General features: G+C 43.4%; 1 long non-coding RNA gene across 3 annotated transcripts in view; it reads left to right on the top strand.

Moving 5' to 3' along the window:
* Nucleotides 1–13,118, top strand: part of LOC113627472 (uncharacterized) — a 42,654-nt gene that overhangs the window by 14,621 nt on the left and 14,915 nt on the right. For 2 of the 3 annotated variants that reach the window (XR_003435564.1, XR_003435561.1), the window contains one exon: nt 11,459–12,034. This is a non-coding gene — a long non-coding RNA (uncharacterized LOC113627472). Of the gene's footprint in view, nt 1–11,458; nt 12,035–13,118 lie in introns of those variants that run through there. The other variant, XR_003435562.1, reaches the window with a different exon arrangement.

The following is a 13,118-nucleotide window of genomic DNA, read 5'->3' as shown; positions in this document are numbered from 1 at the left end:
TCTTTCAGTCCTCACTTTACCAGCAACAATGATCTTGGAGGTCATCTTTCTGGAATGGAAGATGGAAGAGGGCTGGGGACCTACCTCAGACTTTGGGTGAGTGAGAAATCACCCCCTTTTAAGGCCCTGAGGCTTCAGGGTTTGTTTCTTGCCACAGTGTAATACGACTGTGTATTAGCTTTCTAGGGCTGCTGTAACAAAGTACCACAAACCCAGGGGCAGCAGGAATTTATACTCTCAGCTCTGGAGGCTAGAAGTATGCAATCAAGGTGTCAGCTGGGCCAGGCTTCCTCTGAAGGGTCTAGGGACAAATCCTCTCTTGCCTCTTCCCAGCTTCTGGCAGCTGTTGGTAATCCTTGGTGCTCCTTGGCTTGCAGTTCGTCACTCCCAATTCTGCCTCCATCTTCACATGGCCTCTTTCCCTGTGTGTATCTGCATCTTTCTGTGTCTTCAGATGGCCTTCTTATAAGGATGCCAGTGCTTAGAGCCCACACTAATCCAGCATGACCCCATCCTAACTAATCACATCTTCCAAGACCCTATTTCCTAATGAGGTCATATTCTGAGCTTCTGGGTTGACATGCATTTTGGGGGGACATTGTTCAACCCACCACAATGACTAATACACCGTGTAATTTATAACACACAGCAGCCCTTCTTAAAACCACCATGTCTATCCTCCACAGTTCCAGAGCAGCTCTGGAACCCCTCACCTCTTCATTCCCCCTTTTTCCTCTTTCACCCTTACTCCTTCCCAGCTTTCAGCCTACAGGGCCATGGCTTTACCATGACCTCACCTTTCTCTCCTACTCTCTATGTACCATCTCTCCAAATAGTCATCCTTTTTCAGGATCACAATAATCACAGGAATTGGGCTGGCAGAAGCAGAACACCCATAGAGGGTAGAGCAAAGGGGAAGAAATAAAGCAGCAAAAGCAAAATATTTTAGTGGATGACTGGGAGTGGAAGGATAGAACCCTCTAAGTTAACAGGCTGCTCCCATCAACTCTGCCTTTTAAAACATCATTCTGGCCCTAGTTTGAGTCTGATGGTTGAGCGTGGGCAAGACCATAGGTCAGGAGGCCACTGGGAAGTTATTGCAGCAGTTTGTTTGTCTTTTTGACCATGCCACGTGGCAGGCGTGATCCCCGATCAGGGATCAAATCCATGCCCCCTGCAGTGGAAGCACAGAGTCTTAACCAATGGACCACCAGGGAAGTCCCTATTGCAGCAGTTCTGATAGCTTGGACTAGGGTGATGGAGAAGGAATGCAGGTGCAGGTGTAGTGCAGGAACAATATTGATAGGACGTAGGAAGGATAGGTGAGGGGTAGAATCTGATCAAAGCTGTGGACCCTATTTTCAGGAAAATGCACATTCAAAACATTTTATATAAATACAGTTATTCCTGTTGCAGACTCCTGAAACCCACTCTCATTTCTGAGGTTAACAGTTCTGGCTCAAGGGGAAGAGTTACAGACCTTTGGAAAAACTACTTCCTTCGTCTGAGCTTCTGATAAGCAACAGCCAAGCTGACGTTATTCTTTGTGAGGTTTGCCTGGAGTGGTTCAATGTTGCCTGACATGAGTGAAGCCATCAGCTTCAATAGCCCCGTGCCTGAAGTACCAGGGCCCCACCTGCGTGGAGACCCTGTCTAAGGGGACAGCCACAGAAAGGGCTTTCGTAACTATTTGTTTTTCCAGAAACAATACTCATTGAAGAAATGCAGTTTCAAAATGCGAAAAGCCAGTGGGTATCTAGGGGACTTCTGGGCAAGGGTAAGAGAAGGCAGGTCCCCAATAAGAGAACATCCAGTACAGATGCCGAGAAGTGGGAGGGCATGCAAGAGGGAGTGAGGTCACGTGAGGCCCCGTGACTCCCAGCCCTGCTTCTGTGGAGCCAGCTAGCTCACCATGGCCCTTATCCTGGTGACCTGTGCTGCAGGAGAGGGCATCAAACCAGGCTTCTGTTTTGCAACCTGTGCTATGATGACGTGTTCCAGCCGGGTTCCCAAGTATGTGGGGACCCCATCCATAGGCTGGTAGGGAAGGGGAGTAAGCAGACTCAGACTGGGCTAGAGCTGCAGGGACTGATACAATTGGGAGTGACCATTTGGGAGCTCCTGCCCAAGAACGTAGCCAGCCATCTTAATTACCAGAAAGACTGGGTTTAATCACGCCTGGCATCAGCAGCCAACTGGCCCCGTTTGGGGACCGAGAGTACAGTAATAAGATCTCTGAGTAGTCGTGGTAACCAGCATCAATGGTCAGTAGTATGTTGAATCTGGGGGCATGTATTTGGAATGAAACAGTGTTACTGAAAAATAGATGCTGGGTTAAGGAACAGGGTTCAGCTCACTGGAGAGAAAAGAGGACAGGAAGGGGCTGAGCAGGTTTTTAGGGTTCTGGTCAGCAGGGAATGGATCGGGACCTGGCTGGATACAGTGACTGGGCACACACGGTACCGGCTGTGAGCAGGGCTGGAGGGAGTACATAGGTTCTGGTTCTGGCTCTGGTCTCTTAGGTGACTGTTTATCTAGGCTCGGGGCCAGATACTGAGCATGGCCCTAATGGTTTGCAACTGGATATGTTGCCAGGCTCGTCTCTCATTGGCTTGTGAGCTTGGCTTGAACAACACCCATCAGGTAACAAGTCTCTGGTCTTCAACCTGGACTTGCCTGAGGCAGTCAGACACGGACACTGGCATATGGATTTTTGCTGAGACTTAACACCAGGCCCCCAGCCATTTGACCCTCCTCCCTGCAGGATTTCCCATAGCCTGCCCAGTCCAGAAATACTCCTCTTGTGGTGCTGGCCTTTCACCTGCTTCCCCCAGAACCCTCAGGCAGCTGCGCGCCACAGTGGGCACTCCATCTCCACCTCCAACCTTGGGTATCACCCTGTGGGGACAGCCATTTCTAATCTGGGTCCTGGAGCCAGATTATCTGGTCTGAATTCTGGCTCTGATACTTCCTACAAAGTGTAATCTTGAATTTATTTCTTCACCCTCTGAGCCCTAGTTTCTTTATCTGTAGTGAGAAAAATAACCTGAAAGCCAGGGTGGATAAGAGAATTAAATGAAACCATGCATGTAAATCACTTGACCTGAGGTCCAGCACATGTGGATACTACCTGATATTATTATTATGTTTCATGATTGGCTGATTTGGTTGGGGGCTGCCTGCTGCCCTCGCCCCGGCTCCTTCTTATTATGGCTTCTGTCCTTTCTCCACCAAACTAGGATGCTGAGATGCTAACATATCTCAGGCTGAGATGTCTTAATGTGCTCTAGAGAAGCTCTGCCATTGCATTCGTGTGAGAGGATATTCTCATGCATATATCTAAAAGGAAGGATGGGGATCAAATTCCATCAGTTCAGTATGATTCTTCCTTTTTAAAAAATCATTTCTGGGACTTCCCTTGTGGTGCAGTGGATAAGACTCCACGCTGCCAATGCAGGGGACCTGGGTCTGATCCCTGGTCAGGGAACTAGAGCCCATGTGCATGCTGCAACTAAGAGTTCACATGCCACAACTAAGGAGCCGGTGCAACCAAATAAATAAATATTAAAACAATAATTTCCACTCTGAATGGAGGACAGATAGGCCTCCGCCTCTTCTGAGAACCCAGTGAAGGCGGCACCTCTTCTTTCAGAAAAGCTTGTTTAGGGCTGAGTACTTAGGACTGATGGGAGAATGTTGTTTGATCGTTCGTCTTGTTTCACAGCAGGGTTGGGATTGGTTTAAGAATGGTAAGCATATGAGGAGATGTTTATAGGAAGGGTAGTACCATATTATTCTCTACCATCACTAATAATAGTACAAGATTAAGTTAAATTAATTATAAGAGGAAAAAGCCAGTTTAGGTACAAAGAAGAGAGGACAGAGATAGTTCTAGGAGAATCAGTTTAGAAAATACAAAACTCGTAGTTGTTCTAGGTGTCTTTGAAGTCACATTTAAGCAGCAGAATACAGCGATGTTACCACAGGCAAGCACCCATTCTGGGTCTGTTTAGTCTATGGTCTCATAGGGAAGGAGTAACTATCATGGCATTTTTTTCCCTCATAACAGATTTATTTCCTTCCCCTTCACTTTTTAAAAATTAAATTATTTTTAAATTTAAGTATAGTTGCTGTACAATATTATATAAGTTACAGGTGTACAATATAGTGATTCACAGGTTTTAAAGGTGATACTCCATTTATAGTTATTGCAAAATATTGGCTATCTTCCCTGTGTTGTACAATATATCCTTGTAGCTTATTTTATACCTTATAGTTTGTATCTCTTAATGCCCTACCCCAATGGTAACCCCACTTGCCTCTCCCCACTGGTAGCCACTAGTTTGTTCTTTATATCTATGAGTCTGCTTCTTTTTTGTTATCTCCTTCACTTCTCATTGCTTATGTGTGTCTTTGCTTCCCCATATCCTCTACTCCCTTTTTCACTTTGCCTTAGCAACTAAAGCAAGATCTTTTTTATGCCCAATGAAGCTGAAAGCTAATACCCTCTCTCCTTTCAAATTGCCCTTAAAATATTATATCTCCCACCTTCACCCCAGGCCTTGTCTATGGAGTGTTTTTAACAGTATTTGTAAGCCTCTACGTAGAGCTGAAGAGGACAGAGCAATGGGGAGGGATCTTTAGGTTTCATGCAGCTTCCCAAAGTGTTTTAAGCATGGACGTCTGTGTGGACGTCTGTTGTTTGATCTCTCAGCACCCATTTTTTATTCTTCAGGTTATGGAAACCCTGATGTTGCTTTGGGGACCGACCTCCTTTCCTTCTACGCATACTCTGTCCCATTGGATGCAGTCCTGATGGGACTGTCAATTGACGTGGCCTAGCCCTCCCTTGGGCAAAATTGAGTAGGTGACACAAGTTAGGCCAAGTAGATACTCTTTTCCTGGAAATGAAATCATAAAGGAAATGGCACCAAAAGACGAAAACAGCCAGAGGTTGTTCATCATGACAATGGCAATTTGAACAGGTGACTCATTAAATAGTGCCTGACACCTCGTACCGGGAGCCTACTCTGTTCCCTGTCCTTTCAGGTGTCTGTGGGGTTTTTCTGTTTGTTTGTTTTAGCTTTACTTTTGATTGTGAGAGTCATCCCATATTCTTCTCAACAAGTTCCTTTTCGCTTAATTTAGTTACAGCTGATTTCTGTGTTGTAAGCAAAGAACTCCCAAAGACACTCCGATACACTGTTCTTTAATAGATTATCAAATATTACAAAACAATTCCCATATGTCTTGTTAAAAAATCATCTTTTCTTGCTTTAAGGCACTAATAAATTGTTGATTATTGGCATGGAGATAGTTGTAACATTTTGGGGAACTCACCAGATGGTGACATTACATACTATTGTCTAATCCAATTTATCTTGGAATGTGTGTTTGTTAAATCTTGAGGAAATGCCTTATCGTCATTAGTATGTTATAGCTCTGCTTTTTTAAAAAAAAAAAAAAACAGCTATAGAATATCTCATGGGGATAGAATTTGGATGTGATGGAAGCAGTTCTTTGGCAATATCTCAGAGGTATGTGCCCTAACTTCAAAACAATTTATGTCCAAAATGTCTGAAAGCAAACAAATATCCTTAGAAGGGGAATATTTCCTAAGTGATGCAGCCAACATGTAGATTTTATTACAGCTCTGCCAGGAACCAATGACTTATACATTGCTGTTGCTCACACATAAACCTTTCACAGATTATGATAAATGCTTCTTTGATATGTAGGCACTACTCTCAGCAAAACCCTCAAGCAGTGGACTCTGCCCAGAAGCCATGTGTGTGATAGAAAGAGACTTTTGCTTTGGATTATAAGGAAAATTGCAGATGAAATGGTTATGATCAAGTGGAGGCTAGAGAAGATTTTTACATTTGTAATAGGAAGTCCACGGATACTTTGTTTTTGACCAGAGTTATTTTGGTAGATTGGACCAAAAGAAGAAGAAAATGATAACACTGAAGCCAGTATCGCTGACTGTTAGAAACTCTCACAAATTTTGTTTCCTTCTGCCAGAAGGAAACAAAATTTATTTATGAGTATTTTCTATTTCCCTTCTGCTTCCAGCTTTGATTTCCCTCTTTCACTAATGCATCAGTTAGCTATTGCTGTGTAACAAACCCCTCCAAAAGGTAGTGGCTTGAAGCAGCAAACATTAATTAGCTCATGAATTTGAGTGTTCGTTGGGTGGCTCTTCCGGTCTTGGCTGAGCTTGCTCGTGCATAGGTGACGGGTTGGTGGGCTGGCTGCTGGCTGGCTTTGCTGATATTGACTATACTGTCACATGTTTGGTGGTTGGTTGGCTGTATATTTGTCTAGGATGTTCTCAGATGGAACAACAAGGCTCTCCTCCAGTCATCTTCCACCAGGCTAGCCTGTGCTTGTTCACATAGTCATGTCAGGGCTGAGAGAGAGAGAGAGAGAGGGAATGGACAAGGTGATTTTTGAAGTCTAAACTCGGAAATGGCACACAGTCACTTCTACCTCAACAAGAGGAGCTACAAAATCACATTGCAACAGATACAGATATAGAGTGGCATAAAACGTTGTGGCCAGGACTTCCCTGGTGGTCCAGTGGTTAATACTCCATGCTCCCAATGCAGGGCGCCCGGGTTCAATCCCTGGTCAGGGAACTAGATCCCACATGCCACAACTAAGAGTTTGCATGCTGCAACTAAAGATCCCACATGCGGCATAAAAGATCCCTCATGCCACAACTAAGACCCGGCACAGCCAAATAAATAAATAAAAAATATTTTTTTAAAAAGTTCTGGCTATTTTTAATTTCCCACACTTAGGAATGTTGCAACTCTGCTTTTGGTAAATGAGAGGCTTCAAAACAGCTTCAGAGTAGAAGAGAAATAGGTGTAAGAGGAAATTGGATTTGGATATGTGAATCTGATCTCTTTTGATATTCTATAAGAGATGCAAGTAAAGAATGAAATTTCCATTAAGTGATTTTTTTGCCTATTGAGCCATGCATTTTTTAAATGCAACTGTGTAAGATGAAGCTCTGCGGGGTCCCAGGACTTATTTTGATTAAGCATTTAGACTTCTAAAGGAAGATCTTTTAAAAAAAAAAAGGCTCTAACGAACTAGAGGAAAAGTAAAACATTACTCCCTCCCCCCTCCCCCCCAGAGAAGGCAATCAATCATATTTAGATGTTGAATATCTCCTGAGCACTCTTAGGTTCAGCAAGCCAAAATTTTGAGTGAATGTGGTATTCTCTGAAAACTGTGTGATTTGAGTTTTTTCCAACATCCATGGGAATGTAAAGAAATAATGTATTGACTAATTCCTAGGTGTATGATGCTGCCAGTTTGTTGGAACATTTGACAGGCAGCTCCTCTGAGCCCACGCCCTTTTGTTCACCCATGTCTATAATAATGGTGTTGGTGCTTATGATCTCTAATACCTACAAAATTAATTGGAGATGCTTTGAAAGTTAGCCCAGCCTGTAATTCAAATCCTGACTAACTACATGAACTTGGGCACATTTCTTACCTGACTAAGCTCTTCTAAACTCTTAACATGAGGATAACAATCCTTTTGCATAAGTTTGTAGTAAGGATTAAAGATAATGTATAATCAGTGTTAAGCACATACATGTTTATTTTTGACTCCTCAAAAAGAGGCTACAAACCAGCTCTTACTGAGCCAGTGTCAAGATAGTACAGATTTCCCAACTTTGGTCAAATAAACTTGTCTAAAGTCCAGTGTCAGGAAGTCACTGAACCAACAAAGACCCCTCTTCTTCTAGTTGCTTATAAGAGAGAACCAAAGGTATAGCTATGAACTTAAGAGTTAGTGTTAAGTGTTATGCCACTGGGGCCATTTACAAATAAATCATCAGGTATAGTTTTCATTTTCCATACAAATGTTCAAGATCTCAAGGCACTTACAATTTACTTGGGAAAAAAAGACAACAGAAAAGTTTAAAATGCAGTAAGTATATAATGAAATGATAAATTTGGAATTTGGGGGCCTTTAAGGAAAGATCAATAAAGGCTTAAGAGGATATTGAAGGTGAGGTGAGCTTCAGGGTATAGACATGGCAAAAGGAGCATCTAAAAGAATGCCTGGAGGGGGATGTAGACCAGAAAGGAAGGTAGAGATTAGAGAGATGGGTGGATGGAGGCTGATCTGGTGGGGAAAAAGTAGATGATGGAAGGTTTTGAAAGCCAGGCAGAAGACCCTTGATGGGGCCAACGCTACATTATCACTACAATTCCTGAACAAGTGAAAGAAATCGTGAAGATTAGTGTCTGGCAGGGACCTCCAGATTCCTGAGGCAGAGCCTGGAATCAAGTGTCAGTTGGCAGGGAGTCAGGTACATGATGATGGAACCCTGCCTAATGTAGTGGTGGTAGGGGCAGAAGAAAGTCACAGAGACTCTTCACTATTGGACTGTTGGAGAGCTTTGGAGTTTTGGGCTCTTCTGAGCCCCATTTAGTCAACTGACCACCAGTGTGATCCTGGCTCGAATATCTGCTTTGGGTAAAGATTCAGAAGGTAAAAGCTATCCTGTTGGGTACTAGAAAGAAGAACTGAGATTCTCGTTCCTTGTTGTCAACTTTGCAGAACCCAGGGTACCTGCCTATTAGATGTTTCCAAACAATGCCTCATCCTTCAAGTGCTAGACAAATAGGAATTAGAACAGTAGGTCTTAGCCAGCAGCTGGTATAACAGCTACAATTTTCATTCTACCTGAACTCTATAATAAAACAAAAGACAATTCTCTCCCTATCCCCAGGCAAGGGACAAATAGAAAAGTGGAACATGGGATGAAATAACATGGGTCATCCCCTTAATTACTAGTGTTTGTTTTTGTCTTCCCCAGATTGTCAATTACAGATAAATTGGTCCACAGGACATCTCAAGAAAACTCAAGGTCAAACAAGTCCTCTAATTCAAGTATCAGTGGGACTTGACTCTCAGATAGAGAAAGACAAATATAGTATGATCTCACTCATATGCAGTATCTAAAAAACAAAACAAAACAAAATGAAAAGAGACTCATAGATACAGAGAACAAATGGGTGGTTGCCAGAGAGGAGGGGTATGGGGTGGGCAAAATATTAAAAGGGATTAAGGGGTACAAACCTCCAGTTATAAAATAAATAAGCCACAGGGATGAAATACACAGCATAAGGAATACTGTCAAAAATGTTGTAATAACTTTGTATGGGGACAGATGGCTACTAGACTTACTGTGGTGATCATTCCATAACATATACAAATGTTGAATCCCTACGTAGTACACCTGAAAGTAACATAATATTGTATATCAACTATATTAAAAAAAAAAACTTCCATGTTTCTAAGTTGGCATTCAGCATGGAACAAAGAAGGGAAAAGATTCAAGTGAAGAAGCCCAAGAATCAAGGTAAATCCCCTTCTTGCTCGAGATATTTTCCTATTGAGAGGGTCTGTCATGATGGGTGAAGGGGAGGCGAGAGGGAGTATTATTCTTGAAGGAGAACAATATTAAAATTTAAAACTTAAATTCTTACCTGCAAATCGTCTCTATAGAAATCAACAATTTAAAGCAAATTATAAGCTATTAAAATTTATTTATTTAACAAGTAGTTACTAAGGGCCTATCCTGCGCCAGACTCTGTCCCTGTAATGAGAAAAATGTCAGTAAATGAAACGAGTTCCCACTCATATGGGGTGGATGTGCAAGGTGGGGAAGATGGACAATAGCCTATAAAAATACTCTCCGTCAGGTTGTCATAAGTACTAAGAAGAAGAATTAGGCTGGGAATGGGGATCGAGAGGGATGGAGTTGATGGTGATGTGCCCTTTTAGACAGAGTGCCAAGAGTGGGCCTCTCTAATGGGGTGATATCTGAGGGAAGTAAGGGACTGAGCCATGTAGATGCCCTGGGAAAGCGCGGTCTGTGAAGAGGAATCACCACATAGGGTAGCCAGATAAAATACAGGATGCCCAGTTCAAGTGGAACTTCAGATAAAAAAAATATTTTTAGTATAAGTGTATCCCCAATATTGCATGGGACATACTTATATACTAAAAAAAAATTCTAAAATTAAACTTGAGCTAAGCATGCTGTATCTTATTTGCTAAATCTGGGAAGCCATGTTAGGGCTTGAAGAAAGAGTATGCTTGGTGTGTTCAAGGAAACGGAAGACCAGAGATATGAGCAAGGGGAAGACTGATAGGAGATGAGGTCCTACAGGTGGCAGATGGCTGGGTCACAGGGGGCCTTTGGGCTACTGTAATGACTTTGGCTTTGGCCTTTGAGCGTGATAGGAAGTCAGCAGGAGGCTTTGAGCAGAAGTGTCAAGATTCATTCATTTTTTTCCAATTGTCTAATGAATTTCATTCAATACTCATTCAAACAAATTATTGAATATCTATTAGATTTCCTGGGCTAGGACAATGTTAGGATCCTGTCCCTGCTTCCCAAGGAGATAACACTTAACAAGGTGGTAAGTAACAATATAGATGTTTGGGTTGGCATGGGTTGACCAGCCCAGAGTATCATAGGTGGATGGATTACTTGGGCCAGAAAAGTCTGGGAAGCATTTTGGAGGAGGTAGACTAAATGGTCCAGGAAGGATGGGTGGGAAGGATCATATTTTCTTTTCTTTATTATTATTATTTAAAATTTTATTTATTTTTGGCTGTGTTGGGTCTTCGTTCCTGCCCGCAGGCTTCTTCTAGTTGCGGTGAGCGGGGGCCACTTTGCGTTGCGGTGCACGGGCTTCTCATTGCGGGGGCTTCTCTTGTTGCACAGCATAGGCTCTAGGCGCATGGGCTCAGTAGTTGTGGCTCATGGGCTCCAGAGCACAGGTTCAGTAGTTGTAGCCCACGGGCTTAGTTGGTCCGCAGCATGTGGGATCTTCCCGGCCCAGGGCTCGAACCCGTGTCCCCTGCATTGACAGGCGGTTTTTTAACCACTGCTCCACAGGGGAAGTCCCAGATCATATTTTCCTGTTTCAAACCTGTAGATGTTGTTCTCTAGAATGTGAAAGGAGCTTTGGGGGGCATTGTAGCCTCTGCATCCAGTGTCCCCTAGGGACAGTTCTCCCCCGCTACATCATGCCAAGACAGCACATTTAGAACAAAATGGATCACAGGAGGAGCATCAATCCCCAGCTAACAGGTCGGAGGACCAGAACTCTGAACACAGTCAAAAACGGATCTTTGCCACGCTGACACACCACATGCACAGACCTTGTCTGGAGTGGGAATATGGACTTCAATAAATGTGCAATTTATAAAACCATCATTGCTTTTCCCTAAGGATTCCTATCTCTGTTAGCATCCAGAAAAATTCCTGGTACACCAGAAAAACTGATAAATGTTTGTGGAATAAATATCCAACTTGGGCATCAACTTGCAGAACACCTTTTGAAGTGCTTCTAATAGAGTAATCAGCTTCCTCAATTAGCTTTAATTTAATTTAGCTTTCATTTTTTTCAGACTGCCTAAGAGAGCACAGAAGAGATCTCATGCCCTGTGGCTTCTCTGAAACAGCCAGAGAACCTCAGGGAAGTGTTACGCTTGTAGCCTGGAGCCAGGGAACCAGAGGAGACCAGAGGTGAGAACCTCCTGGTTCCCAAGGCCTGGAGCGCATCTGCCAATCTGGGAAATGCAGTCAGCATAGGTCCTCCAAGTGAGAGGCTGGTTTGGGCTGGAGAACTGGTCTGCGTTCAAGCCTCTTTCTTCTTTAACGAAAAGCTAAGTTAAGACCGTGGTTGCTGACACTCTCTGAAGAATGCCAAAAACATCCAGAAACAAATTTATGGAACACGCCCTGTTTTCATTTCCTGCTACGACAAATTACTATAACCTGGGAGGCTTAAAACATCAGAACTTGATTCTTTGCAGAGTTCTGGAGGCCAGAGGTCCAAAACTAAGGTGTCGGCAGGGCTGTGACCCCTCTAGTCTTTAGGGGGAATATCCTTCCCTGCCTCTTCCATCTTCTGGTGGCTCCAGGTGTCCCTTGGCTGTGGCAGCATCACTCCAGTCTCTGACCCCATGGTCACACTGCCTCTTCCTCCTCTGTCTCAAAACTCTCTGCCTCTCTTATAAGGACATGTATCATTGAATTTAGGGCCCACCCAGATGATCCATATCTCAAGATCCTTATCTTACTTACATCTGCAAAGACCCTTTCTCCAAATAAATTCACATTCACGGGTCCCAGAGGTTATGATGTGGACACATCTTTTGGGGGGACACCATACAATCCACTATACTCTCCAAAACACAAAACAGTGAGAGGATCAAGAGAACATAGAAGTGTACGAATAAAGTGAAAATGTGCAAGGAGATTGCTGTTAGTGTATAATATGTGCAAACACAGCCGGCGGCAAATGTTATCATTGCCCTGGCCGCATCCCCACAGCGCTGCCATTCCCAGACAACAAATTGCTCCTACCTGAAGGCATCTCTCAGTCTCTGCCTAAGAGTTTTCTCTCATTGCTGGATTGGGTTTGCCCCAGAGCAGGTGAGGCAGAACTAAAATGATCAAGGAATTAATCCTCTGGGGAAAAGCATTCAACAGACGATGGATAGGATTTGGGGGCAAATACCCCAATTTCCTTACCCATCTTGAGGAGAGCAAGTTCTGCCCAATCTTTCAGAGGTCCCTGGCGAGACTGAGTCCTAATTGCCCACATCGTTAACTTTCTCATTAACATACCCAGGATCGACTTCCTTCCTTTCTCCATCTCACATCATTTTCCCCCTGTGAGTGCCTCCTGTGGACCACCTCCCCAGTAAACTACCTGCTTTCAAATACTAGGCTCAGGGTCTGCTTCAGGAGGAACCCAGCAGAAGACTCACTTAAGTATATTTGCTTTCATTTGAGTGCTTATTATGTGAAACACCAGGCTAAGAACTTCATCATATCTAATTTACACATCAACCATAGCCATTTGAGGGCCATATTATTATTATCACTTTACAGATGCAGAAACAGAAGCTTAGAGAATGTAAGCCTTTGCTTACAAGTTCACAGGTAGTAGTACATGGAAAGCTGGGATTGGAACTAGTTCTGTGGAACTTCGAAATCCATACTCTCCTTAAACCCAATGTGATACCTTCTTCCTATATTCAAGCTTCTGTCTTAGGTTTC

This window comes from Aethalodelphis obliquidens, unplaced genomic scaffold (genome assembly GCF_003676395.1).
Source record: "Aethalodelphis obliquidens isolate GAN/ISIS:26980383/991018 unplaced genomic scaffold, ASM367639v1 scaffold2, whole genome shotgun sequence".
Taxonomy (NCBI): domain Eukaryota; kingdom Metazoa; phylum Chordata; class Mammalia; order Artiodactyla; family Delphinidae; genus Aethalodelphis; species Aethalodelphis obliquidens.
This window is presented reverse-complemented; position numbering and strand designations above follow the sequence as displayed.